Genomic DNA, 14,219 nt, shown 5'->3' on the forward strand with positions numbered 1-14,219 from the left:
ATGTGTATCCATTTTCTTCAATCCATTAAATGCTGGCTTGTGCTTTGGGAAGAATGAAACGTAAATGACAATAAAACGGGCACATAAATTGAAACAATCTTACCTTAATTATAAGGAGTCTGAATTTTATCTAGGTACAAGTCCTAAATACAAAGAGTCTATGTTATTCTGTAATAACAATCTCAGTGAATTAACCACGAAAAGAGGGTGTTCTGTCATAAAGATAGCACTCTCTGGTTCTGTGTAAATCTCTAGGACAGCTGCCCCACATTTACCTGGGTATTCTAGAATGCTTCAGTCAGGACTTACAGATAGGCACCTCCAAAGTAATAAGAACTTCTGTGATCACCGTCCCATGGGAAGGGCCATCTGGAGAGGAGGACTGGCTGGTAGGTGCATCCCCCTGGGAGTGACTCGCCTCACTTCTCATCTGCCAGGGCAGGTCACAGGCACCTAAGCATCCCACACACCCAGGTGTAGAGAAGAACTGGGCATTGGTGAACAGTCGTTGCCTACTCTTTTTGCTGCTTTTCTGCATCCTTTCATGTCTCAAGTTCACCAATAACCATGCTCCATAGCCTTCAACACCATAACAAATCATAGTTAGCTTTTAGTCTGGTTTCGCTAAGAGCCTGACACTGTGCTAAACACCGTGGATATATTATCTTACTTAGTCCTTAAGTAAATCTATGAGGCCAGTCTATTGCCATCCCCATTATACAGATAGTGGAACTTTCATATCACTTAGTGTACATGTAGTCAGAGTTCAAGCACACATCTTTTTCTGATTTCGAAACTGATTTCCCATGCTACTATCTCCCATCAGGATTCACTTCCATTTGCTAATTACTGGCTGAGTTCTTTTATTTCAAAATCTAGCATAATAAAGTGCCTATGAAATTATATTTGGAAATGGAAAATGGGAAAGGAAGGGTTAGAAGCCAGTTTATAACCTGTGCTTTGTATCATGGTAACAACCATTGCGAGAGAAAAAAAGGAGGGAAAAAACTACTGAAAATCTCCTTTAAGTGTGCTAATCTGAATAGCTGATAGCACTTACCAATGAAAGATAATGAGTCTGTATCTGCAGAATGCTTTCAGCAGGTTATCTCTGGCCTACTTATGTTTCTTATAGTAAACCAATTTTATGGATTTATGGGATTTGTGGATTATGGAATTTATGGATTGGTGAGGCATGGCCTGCTTAAAATATCAATGACAGTATATATTTATGAGAATATAAAATGGAGATGTTTTATGACCAAAATAGCTCCCTTTGTGTAGGTGATATCTTATGTAACATAATTTAGAGATCTCGTGTGTTTAATCTGGGTCAAAGAGCATCCTGATGCATCAAGGAATGACCTAGAAGCTGTTGGAAGACTTGGTGCTTCACTGTGTCTCAAGGGTTATCTCTATCCTGTGGTTTACAGGCAAATCTGATACTGCTTAAGATTTCAATTCTTATGAGTCTGATCTGGACATCTGACGCTTTGCATTATCTTAATCTCTAACCAATTTTATGTCCCACTTGATTTATATTATTAATGCTTGGGAACTAGGATTGTTCTCTGTAAATCCAAGCCCTTTTGGATTCCTGAACAAAGGAGACCAGGAATCTGTGGGCTGCCTCCAGGTAGGACTCTGATTCCCTTGGATGGTTGTAAGGAGTTAAGTAGGCTAAACATTGAATATTTTGAGTCTGAGGATTTGCTTATGTTCTAGATCAAAGCAATACATCTTTTAAAATATCACTTTTATTTCTCGTAAATGGATATAATAAAATCTGCTTCATCGGATTCAATTCTTTGAAATCTGAAAAATTTCCTGGGTTCATACTGTATTCCCATTCCCTTCCAGGCTTAAGTCTGTGCATGATATTGATTCCATTTGTGTGTTAAACACAATTGATTAAATGAGTTCTAAAGAATAAGCCAAGCGCTAGTCCCATACCCAGGGCAAGGGGAGCCTTCTCTTGGCCAGGATGCTGGTGTGGGGCTTCATCTGCCAGGCCCTGAGCACTCCCATGCTGCTCCCTGTTGGCCGAGGGTCTGGCTGCTGGCCCTGAACTCAAAGAGCCTGGAGCACCCTCAAGCCCAAGTACTGGGCTTCAGTACCCACTTCCCACTCTCGCTCCCTGTCTCTTTCTTTTCAGGTCTTCTGCATTCTCCATCCCTTTTAAAGCCCTGACACTCAAAAGACACAAAAAGAGTTTTATGGTTCTTAGCAACACATTTAACACATTACAAAAGTCTGTTTACCAATTCTGTGGGAAAGGACAAGCAGTTCTTAAAAACAAGATGTCTGATTTGCTTTCCCTGTAAAGAAGGGCACGGCTTCTCCTCCTCTTTCTCCCTCATCCCGCAGACTGTGCTGGGAAGTAAGTAACGAATCTACACTTAATTCTCCACCTGTCCCACTGTTAGCTAGGTCTTTGAGAGGATGCCATTCTACATTTACACAAACAACAATTCTCTTATATTCCTCAAAATGATTGTAAATTACTGGTAGACAGAGGCAATATTTTGCACGAACTAATTTTCCACTGAGAGCTGCATGCAGGCAAATACTCCCTATGGATTCCCACTGAGATACAGAGAAGACGTTACCTAGTTGAATGACATATGCACTGCACCGTATATAGCAAATAGTTCTCTGTGGAATCATGACCTGGAATGCATCAAAATTTATGCAAGAAAACAATGTTCCCATGGTCAAGTAGCATGGGCAGGCTGCGTATTTATAGTTAAAGTTACAGTTTAGCTATAGTTACATTAATTATAGCACATTAAAGTGTTGACAAGGGCTGCATGATACAAACCTTTTCAATTTTAACCTACTGTTTCCCTCATTTATTTGAATCTGGACCACTTCATGTTTCAATCAGGGGCCAGTGAATTTTTTCTTAAAGGACCTGGTAATAAATGTTTTAAGTTTTGCTGGCCAAAAAGAGGCTATTGTGTAGATGCTTATATAACCATTTGAAAATGTAAAAGGCATTTTTCCATCACGGGCCAGAAAAAAAGAGGTGACAGGTCAAACTCGGCCTGCAGGCCATAGTTTACCAAACTTTGGTGTAAAGCCTGTCTATTGACATACAGCAGCAGAGTTTGGGATAAGCACAATGAGATACTTTCTAAGTATACCTTCAGTCACAGAACTTTAGGATTTGATTCCAAAGTTACTTAAGTGTTAGGAAAATGCCTGCACACAGAATTGCTTCTAATTTTTGTGATTGTTTATTCCACTTGCAGTTGGAAAATGATATAAATATTTCGCTACTTTCTTAAAATTACATATTGTTTGTCAAATTATAAAGGATTACATGCAAAAGAATAAAAAAGGAAAACAATCCCACAACTCAGAGATAAATATTCTTAACAGTGTGTTATATTTCTTCCAAAGCTTACTAATGCATATTTTAAAGCTAGTATAGATTCTGTGGACAGTACACAGCCATGTACTTGAGAGTGTCAGTGTTTTTAGTGACTGCAGGAGAATGGTGTAAGTACAGGTTCCTGACCAATGTAATTTGGTGAGGTGGGCCTGCCATAAAATATACTGGTGGTTGACTCCCATTTTAATGGGTTTTTTCACAATTGTTTATTTTTTCTCAAATTTCTGTTAATCAAATGAGATGTAGGCCAGACAAACTATTGAGCAGACACCAGTGTCCAGGGTGAAATCTTTTTTTATGCATCAAAACAATATTAGCTAAGTTAAATTCACTCAGCGCACATCCCAGTTTGTACTCTGTGCAAACTGAAATGTGCTGTCAGCACAAAGCATTCCCAGTAAAGCAACTGGCTACCCAGTTACGAGACATGCTCAGATTGTTAGAGAGCAGCCTCTTCTGGTTTCTTTTTCACGGCTAAAGCTGATTTAAACAAATAGAGTTCACAGTCATAGCTACGGGTCCCTATGATCTTGCACATTTCAATGCATTTTGCATTTCATTAAATGCATTTTGCTTCATCAGAGCCTCTCCTCACCAATTTCACAGTGAGATTCTGCACACTCGCAGAAGTGTGTTCTGAAGGTGTTTACTGATATGTTATGAAAATTGCAAATACACGTTGTGTTTCTCAGATTCAAAATCTATTTGCACTTCAGTGACTATTGATTACAATAAAGATGGCACTTCTTGGCTGCTTGACAGGACAGGGTCAGCTGGTGATTTTTACATCCACTGGTCTAAAAATGGACCATTTAAAAGCTCTCTACATAAATTTCCCTAAGTGTCCAAAAACAAGGGAATAGTGCCAAGGGAAGAGAGACCAAATACTGCCAAGAAGCTAAAACAGACTAGTCTGCCAACAATATATTAAGCACAAATAACAAAGAAATATGGCGTGCATTGCTCTGTCCTGCCAGCTGCAAGCCAGTTCCCAAATTTCTGTCAAATTCTAATGTTGGCAAAGAGAAAGAAACACATAGAGCAAATTGAAAAGAGCCTGTTCACCAATCCACATTTCCGTAAAACAAAGTAAAAGCTAAGTAGCTCTGACAGAAAGTAGTTTAGAGGAAGAATTCCCGTTAAAAGAAAGGAATGGTAGAGAGAAAAAAATAAAACAAGAATATTCAGAGGAGTCCAGAAGCATCGAGTGCGAGGCCCTTGATTGTTTTCTGTTACCACATTTCCTAGTGCTGACAGTTTGCTTTCAACTCGTAAGTGAGAGAGGATGCTGTACAAGGGGACTTCAGTTTCTGAGCACTGAGAAGCTGAGGGCTGTCTCCATCAAATGGAATAAACCTCAGAGGTGACTCGATGGAGGAGGATGATGAGGCTGTTGCTTCACGTGGTGAGAAGGTGCATTACCAGTTCAATCAGACACTGCCTGAGTGCTCTCCAATGTATGGATCTTAACAAAATAACATTTTCCAGATTCCAGTTCATTTTCAGCTTTCATGCAGAGTTCGCGCTAAAGGAAAGTGACACTGCGTTCCTGTCAAGGAAGTGACTGAGCAGCTGGAGGGAAAAGAAGTGGCCTTATGTACTTTTAAAAGATGGGCTAATGACTTAAGAATGTAACAATTTGTAATTTCTCACTGTTTCCTTTGAATACTTGACAAGAGTACTGAAATATTAACTTCCATTTGGATGGGCAGTAATGGAACGCGTATGCTAAAATGGTCGTGGTGGTACTGGATGCTTATCATGAATGTCCTACGGTGAGATTCCTAGGACCCAGGTCCTGGTTTCTGTGTCCAGGCTCAAAGTTTTCAATGTTTTGATGATTTGACCAAGATTGGCTAAGAAGCCTGACCACTGCCCAGAGAAAACTTTGAATTATACCCTTAGATTGAAGTTGGTTAAGATTTCATATTCCATGCACTGTTTTACCTTATGTAATTTGTAACTTCCTTTAAATTGTTTTTCTTTCAATGTCCTTAAATGTTATGGACTGAATGTCTGTGTTCTCCCAAAATTCATCTGTTAAAATATAACCCCTAATGTGGTGGTGTTAGGAGGTGGGGCCCCTGGGAGATGATTAGTTCAGGAGAGTGGAATCCTTGCAAGTGGGATTAGCGCCCTATTAAAGAGATCCCAGAGGGGCTGGACCAGTGGCGCAGCAGTTAAGTGCGCACGATCTGCCTGGGGTTCCCTGGTTCAGATCCCGGGTGCGGACGTGGTACCACTCATCAAGCCTTGCTGTGGCAGGAGTCCCACATATAAAGTAGAGGAAGCTGGGCACAGATGTGAGCTCAGGGTCAGTCTTCCTCAGCAAAAAGAGAAGGATTGGCAGTCTTTCTCAAAAAAAAAAAAAAAAAGAGATCCCAAAGTGAACCCTTACTCCTACCCCCATGTGAGGACACAGGGAGAAGACAGCTGCCTGTGAACCAGGAGTTGACGCTTATCAGACACCAAATCTGCACACACCTCCATCTTGGGCTCCCAGCCTCCAGAACGGTGAGAAAGAAATTCCTCACAGTTGTTTATAGGCCACTCAGTCTATGGTATTGTTGCTATGGTATTGTTAGCCCAAACAGACTAAGATATTGATTTAGTATTTTGTAAACTTTTCTGTTGTTGTCCTAACATTAAGGTTCTTGAATACTTTATGCAAATAGACATTTGTGAACATGGAAATAAACATGAAGACATTGAGAAAAACACTGAGGATATGTGAGATAAAGCCAGCCAATAACTGACGGACAGGAGACACCTGAGGTCTTTGTGAAACGTTAGTACAAACCTCAGCCTGGAGTCATCCCCCTTAATGGCAGTTGTGGGTTGAATTTTGTCTATACGGTACCAGCCTGTGATATCCTCCAAGTCTACTCCTCTTACACCCCTGCCTTAGGCCCTGAACTTGTCCTCAAAACCCCAGAGCCTTGGCATCTGAATCAGAGCATTTAACCCCACAGCTGTCCCAAGTCCTCACTCCCCACAAACTTCATCAGACCGCTGCTCCCTTGACTGCCTTCACTTCCTCCCAGGCCATCAGTTTCCTCAATCTTCTCAGGTCCTATCTACACCAGACACTATGCTTGGTCATCTGAATGATCATTTCACTTAAATCTTCATTTCCTTATATTTATGGGATAACTACCACACAAAACTCTAGCTTAGCATCTGTGTTGCTGTGTATAGTCTTCATTCCCATATCCAGGCAGGCAGTGATGCTAAAGAAAATCCCACAATCAAGGAAATCAGTTCACGGCTCACGGCTTTCTGTGCACGCATCAATCCTTTTATTTCATTTGATCCAGGGTCTCTTCCTTCTGTTCAACAGCCAGCAAGCTTGCAACATTCTTCTCAAGCTCCTACGCACAGCTAAATTACCGCACTGAAAAAGTTAGGGCCACGCCATCTGAACTCCTTCAACTTCTCAGGGCCTTAGAAATATAACTCAACCATGTCCATCCACAACTGCCCCCCTCTCCATGCCCAATGTCAAAAATAACCTATCCTCTCCCAACATCACCCTGATCCTATATCACCTCTTCTTTGGGATGCTGCTCTGAGAAGCATGACGTCTCGTGTATCTTTAGCTTCTTCCTATCACTGAACCCTCCCATTCCCCTTATGAACCTCTTTGTTGCCAATTCCAATCATTCTCTTTATTCTCCACTTCATCTGATCTCTGTGACACACGCCACCGTTGACTGTCTTATCCCATGACCTACTTAGCTTTTCTTCTACCACTCTGGACAGCTTTTCTCCATTTTCTTCGTTTCCTCCTGAAGAAATATTGTCTGCAGTGCCCCCTCTCTTTTCATTCTATTCACCACTGATGCTGTTGCTCCTGGAACTACCAAGTATCACATTTTACACAGTCCCACCCTACACAGAGCAAGAATAAAAGCGATTATGAAGTAGACCATTGTAAATCAATTTTCCTGCCCATTAGAATTATATAATGGAGCTTTATTCATTAATTATGTTGCTAATGACATGGCGACAATGAAACATGTAACACAATTGATACAATTGACATATGTAGACATTTCTTACAGCATAAAATACTATCTCTAGGTAATTGTATTATAAAATTAAGTAATAGATATTCATTATTATAACAGGTTTCAGTGTTGAAAACAAAACATATTAAAAGGACATAAATTAGGCAACACCATAGCTATAATAAATATAATCAATATATGTAGTACAGGGTTGTTCTAAATTCTCAAAATTTAGATGATGTTTCAGGAAGATTTTAGCTAAATAAAATCTCAAATATAGGCAAGATAATTTCACATACTGATCACTTCATATTTTGAAAATGTAACAAGTGGTCACAGTATTGTTTATTGGAAAATATCTGTACAGTATATTTGAAAAAGAGTTGGTAGTATTTATTTATAAAGGTTGCCTGCAAATTAATTAGTAAATAAAGCCACAAGAAAACTTGAACAGGTAGTTCATAGAAAAAGAACTATAGCTAGCCAATGAAGACAGAAAGATTCTCCGTCACAGGGATAATCAAGGATGTGTCATCTATAAACAATGAGATAATTACTATGTTGGCAGGGAATGATGCTTGAAAACAGTGATGTGTAAAATAGCATATAGAGTGTGGTGATGCACCAAAAAAATCTGGCCCTGCAATTACTCTTTCAAAAATATTTCCTCAGGAAAATATAAATGATGTGTGCGAAGATGCCTATCCCAGCAATGCCTACTACAGCATTATTTGAAACAGTGAAAAAATGAAAACAAGGTATGCCTCCAATCATTATATTTTTTGAAATATTAAGACACTACTGAAAATGTTATAGAAGACTATGATACGAGGATATATTAAAATACACTCCTATGTGGAAAAGTCTTCCGAAGTTTTCTGCAATGTACTTTGTTATTTATAAATTAAAAAGTTATTAAATATTCCATTGATCTTTGAACTCTGTCCAACTCTAGTACGTCTCAATTTGCCTTTTTCAGTAATGGGTTAGGTATTGCATATGAAGTGCCTTCCTAGGACAATTTAGACAGTGAAATGTGACTTGTAAGAATAGTAATAGTAATATTTAGAATAAAGATTTTGTCAACATTTTTTCATGAATTTATTTTGTGCAAGTGTTTGGGAAAAGAATGAGGTTCTCTTCACGGAGGAGTCTTGTATACTATCAGACACTATTTAATGTTGGATATTCTTCTCAATCAAAGTTATAAATGTAGCTACTCACAATATTCCACACTTTTAAAGCTTTCAACTTTTATTTGATTGGCAGCTATTGGAATACTCCCCAGTTCACTGAAAAATAATCCCACAACACTATCAGTTCATTCATTTGGACTTGAATTTATTGCTTTATTTACGTTGCATAGAATTACCATGGTAGCCAGAAGCGGTGTCCTTATGGGGCATATATGTTATGCTTTGTATATTTGAGTAGTAACAGAATGAGTGGGTGTGTAAAAAATACCGAAATACAAATATTAATAAATATATTAGAAAATTGAAATGCTAATTAATGTTTGGGGGTAAAGTTAGACGTGTGGATACATATGTAAGAGACAGACAGAATGTCTAAAAAGAGAAACATGTAAATTGAATATGCTTAAATACAAATATAATCATAATAAATGAATTAATAATAATATCTGTTAAAGGAATATTTCCATCAGGTAAGAATGTAAAATATGTAGAGAAAAGAACAATGCTGTTAAATCTAATTTGATATAACACATCAGGTGATTACAAAGTACTAATATAAATTAAAATTTGTAATTGAATCACACCCAAAATGCGCACATATCTTTACCAAAATTGACTATATATTCACACCAAAGCATATGTTTTGGGCTTTATATTTTACCCAGACACACACACACACACACACACACACACACACTTTCTGTGAAAACTCTATTAGGTTTGTGTTATTTGGTACAGTAAACTGAGTCTTAGACTAATGGTCTAAAACAAAACCCTATAGCAAACAGAAGAGTTGCTATAGAAACCTATTCATTACATTGTGAGCTTATGTGTTATTTTAGAACTGTGCTGAGAATACAGAAGGCTCTCAATAAATACTTGTTGAAAGTATAAATAAATAATTGTTAATTTTAGTTTGCCCTTATTTGCCTTATTTGGGTTGTTGGAAAGCTACTTATTCACTTCCGGTCCTGGGGAGCCCTGGGGAACAAAAGTATTAATAGGTAAAACTCTTTTAGGCTGAATGCTATATACTTCATTTCTCGTTTCTCCATCTGGACCTAGGAAACTAAAACAGTAATTATAAATATCCCTGATTTATATATTTTTGTTTCCTAAAGAAAGAATAATGACTCTTCCTTGTGAATCGTGATTTGGGTTATTAATACAGTTCTCATACCTCACTCCAAAGTTACAAAAAAACACTCAGAGATGGCAATTTCTTCCAAGAATGTCAAATATTTAAATTAAAGTAACCTCAAGATTGTACAAATATTATAAGTAATTGAGTTATGTGAAGAGCTGTTGATGACCCACTGATGCTTTCATTCTTAATTTTCAGAAAGAAATCTTCATATTTGAGACATAAAGAACTTAATAAATATGAACCAAACTCAACTTATCACTTGCAAAGTTATAACATTTCCTCAAATTGACTGAAAGATAACTTGAGGGATGAAAGATGAGGATAAATATCCAGAAAATGTAGCTTACAGAATATTAAAAATGTTTTCCCTTCCCACTTGACCCAAGATCTAAAGGGTTGGCCATCAGCATTTTGATTTAGAAAGGGTTTTGATTCTGGGAACTGTTGCTTCACAAATATATCGGCAAGTGTCTGTAATGTGCACCGGATTTGTTTTTTTAAGGTACACACATAGAATGCTGAAGGGAAGCATGCAGTCTACAATAGATTAAGTTGATTGGTTTCGCTGGCAGATGTGAGAGAACATCATCGCTCATTATATGGCTGGCTTAATTGGTTTTCTCCTGGAATACATGGGCAATATTCTCTTAATCTGTTCTGCACAGGATACTTAAAATCAAAACTTCTGAATTATTGTCTAATTGTTAGTATTTTTTAGATAGTGGTTATATCCTGTGATTGGTTTATGATAAAATACTTATTTGTCCTTCTCATGGAGATTAATGGGGGGAAGAAAAGGTCATTTCTGCTATTTTCAAGCGTTAACCACTTGTTGAAGTGAGAGTTCACTGATTTTAAAAATCAAATACTATAATAGGATACAGCATTTAATGAAAATATGCTTCTGCTTGGGGAGTCATTTTTGTTATCATGCTATAAATAGCAAAAAGGTCAAATGATGAATTTGAGTAAATATTATAAATCTCAGTGATTTATGGAGGGGATATCTGTGAAATAGAACCAGTCAGACCTTGGTGAGATTTATTTTAGTTGCTTTGAGAAAACAATGATCAAAATCTGTGTCTAAAATAGCTTTGATATTTTTGTTCTGTAAATAGAAAATTAATAAACAATGTTTGCAAAAGGACTTTGAGCTGTGATTTTTGTGATTATGGTTTAAACAGTAAGAAAAATCTAGGTTAGAGTAGAACAAGTGAATGTTGTGTTTTAAAATGCTATTTGGAAAGCAGCAAATCCTGAAACAGAGTCTCCCCAGCTCTCATTAAAAGATGGATGAAGACAAAAGAGAAAATGAGAACTCTGAAGAACACTGCAAATTTAGAGCAAACATAACCTGTACTCTGAATCTTAGATGATCCTCCTGTAATGCGAATAAAACTGGGCTAGCTTGTAACCTGTCTTGAAACAGTATCATGTTCAAAAGAGAACCAGTCAGATACACAATAAAAGAATCAAATAGCAACTTCAACGTTTACTGTTGCTCTGCAGAGAAGTGCAAAACAAAACCGCAAATCATGACTCACACAAAATGACCTAAAATCATCTTTATTCACCTGAATCTCTCTGAATCCTCACAGAAGCTGTTCATGAGTCTCTCCTATATATCTTTCATCCTCCGAAAACCTGCAGTCCACTCAGCCCAGGAAAACCTATACTCTCATTTTTACCTTCCAGACATGGTCTATCTGACTGCCCTTAGATTTGGGGCTGATTCAAATTCAATCTGGTCTCTCTTGGTATTTTAAAGTTTGTCCTCTGCCTAATAACCTCCATTCAAGCAAGGACTAGGAATTAAACAAATAAACAGAACCATAGTTCATAGGAAGGCAGGGAGAGATATATTTCTATTCTTATACAATTTCATTGAGAATAATTGGGCTGAGAAATTTCAATGACCTGCCCACTAACCTCCTGACACAGACAAACTGCACTCACCTGCAAGGAGAAAATAAAAGCAAACAAAATATAATGTTATTTAGCAAGTAAAGCACTAAAGTCCCCCTTTCTTTTTGCATCTTCTAGAATTTTATTCATGTAAAATAATGAAGCATATCTTATGGTATACGACGTATATCTCAATAAATCATCTGCCATTAGCCAAAAGTTGTAATATAGCTTTAAATTATTGATTTTGTGTGTGTGTCTCAATGAAACTACGTAAGTGAAAGGACAGTGGGGTGTCATTTTTTAAATGCTGAAAGAAAAAACTCAAACCAGAATTCTATATCCAGCAAACACACATTTTAGAAATGAAAGGAGAATAGAAACTTTACAACACATCAAAATTAGAGATAATTAATACTAGTAGACTTTTATTAGAAGAATTGGTAAAAAGGTCTTGAGACTGAAGACATATGAGTACATTAATTACAATAAAAGGTGGTAAGAATAAAAGTAATTATGAAACTCACTTTTTATTGTTTTTAATCAGTCTAAAAGATAAATGGCTTTCTAAAGCAAACATAGTAATAATGTATTTTTGGTTTCCACATATAAAATAAAATATATTAAAAAATGTGTAGAAAAAATAGCACAAAGATTAGAAAGAGGAATTGGGATGATATTTTAAATTTCATGCACTATATATGAAGCACCGTGATATTATTTGAAGGTAGATTGTGATTACTTATAGATTTATAACATAAACACTAGTATAACCATTAACCTTTTTAAAGAGCAGTGTGAGAAATAAGCCATAAGTGAAGATAAAGTGGAGTAATTTTTAAAAAATTATATGATTCTAAAGAAGGTAGAAAAGAAGAAAAGAAGAACAAATAGAAAATATTACCCAGCAACATGGCAGATTTTAATCCAAACATACTGACAATCTCATTAAATGTAAATGATTTAAATATACCAATTAAAAGGAGAGAAATAAGATTTGATAAAAAGTAAGAGGCTGCATGATCAGAGGCACTCACAAGTAGAATCGGCAACTATGTACTGGGGGGTTTTGGGGAGAAGAAGAAAAAAGAAAAAGAAGAAGATCGGCAACAGGTGCCAGAAGAAGAGTGGCAAGAAGGTTAGCCCAGGTGCTAATTTAAAAAAAAAAAAGTAAGATGCAAATATATGTTTTTAATAAGAAATATACTTTAAGTAAATAAATACCTATTTAATATAGATAAAAATAATAGAATAGAGAAAGATATTCCATATAGACACCTAAGAAAGCTAGATTATCTATACTAATATTAGAAAAGGTAGATTTATAATTAGCAATATTACAAAGAAGGACATTAAATAATGATAAACATGTAAACAAACATCCAATCTCCAATGCTGTATGTTTATTTATCGTTGTTTTTATCTTCTACTTATGAATGAGATCATATGGTATTTGACTTTCTCCCTCTGACTTATTTCACTCAGCATAATACCCTCAAGGTCCAATCCATGTTGTCACAAATGGCCGGATTTCATCATTTCTTATGGCTGAGTGAGTAGTAGTCCATCGTGTATAAATACCACATCTTCTTTATCCATTCGTCCCTTGACAGGCACCTAGGTTGCTTCCAAGTCTTGGCTATTGTGTATAATGCTGCAATGAACATAGGGGTGCAAGTATCTTTATGCCTTTGTGTTTTCAAGTTCTTTGGATAAATACCCAGCAGTGGGATAGCTGGATCATATGGTAGATCTATCCTTAATTTTCTGAGGATACTCCATACTGCTTTCCATAGTGGCTGCACCAGTTTGCACTCCCACCAGCAGTGAACAACGGTTCCCTTCTCTCCACATCTTTTCCAACACTTATTGTTTCCTGTCTTGTTAATTATAGCCATTCTGACCGGAGTGAGGTGATACCTCATTGTAGTTTTGATTTGCATTTCCCTGACAGCTAATGATGTTGAGCATCTTTTCATACTCCTGTTGGCCATCCGTATATCTTCTTTGGAGAAATCTCTGTTCAGATCTTTTGCCCATTTTCTAATTGGATTGTTGGTTTTTTTGTTGTTGAGCTGTATTAGTTCTTTGTATATGTTGGATATTAACCCCTTATTTGATATATGGTTTGCAAATATCTTCTCCCAATTGTTAGGTTGTCTTTTCGTTTTGTTGATGGTTTCATTTGCTGTCATTAGCACTGTTTTAAAAGAAGCTAACCTAAACCTATTATTAGAAATGAGAGCAAACATTTATGGAATTATTTATAAAAATAAAACCTGACTATAAATAGTGAGTGAAGTAGTACCATGATTAAGATTTATTATATAGTTATCAAAATATGTTCACAAACATTATTTAATGTCAAAGGTTAATGTTTCTCAAAACCTGATCTGAAAACCCCTGAGGTGGGAGCAACAGACTATCAGGATACATAAAGTAGTCTTATAAATAAATAAGGAAAAGGTGGACAATCCAATAGAAAGATGGGAAAATTATTTTCATAATATATTAACGTATTTTCCTTTTCACTCTCATCCTCTCACTACTGTACAGAATACAAA

The 14,219-nt window shown here is 36.7% G+C and overlaps 1 long non-coding RNA gene across 2 annotated transcripts; it reads left to right on the forward strand.

Moving 5' to 3' along the window:
* Nucleotides 1-4,602: 4,602 nt before the first annotated feature.
* LOC138921652 (uncharacterized) lies at nucleotides 4,603-10,826 on the forward strand. Of its 2 annotated transcripts, XR_011434395.1 has the most exons (4): nucleotides 4,603-5,172; nucleotides 5,820-5,911; nucleotides 8,080-8,165; nucleotides 10,253-10,826. It is a non-coding gene; the product is annotated as an uncharacterized lncRNA (long non-coding RNA). The 2 variants fall into 2 exon arrangements; XR_011434394.1 differs by having other exon boundaries at nucleotides 4,603-5,911.
* Nucleotides 10,827-14,219: the final 3,393 nt, after the last annotated feature.

The sequence above is a fragment of the Equus caballus genome, chromosome 31, assembly GCF_041296265.1.
Source record: "Equus caballus isolate H_3958 breed thoroughbred chromosome 31, TB-T2T, whole genome shotgun sequence".
Taxonomy (NCBI): domain Eukaryota; kingdom Metazoa; phylum Chordata; class Mammalia; order Perissodactyla; family Equidae; genus Equus; species Equus caballus.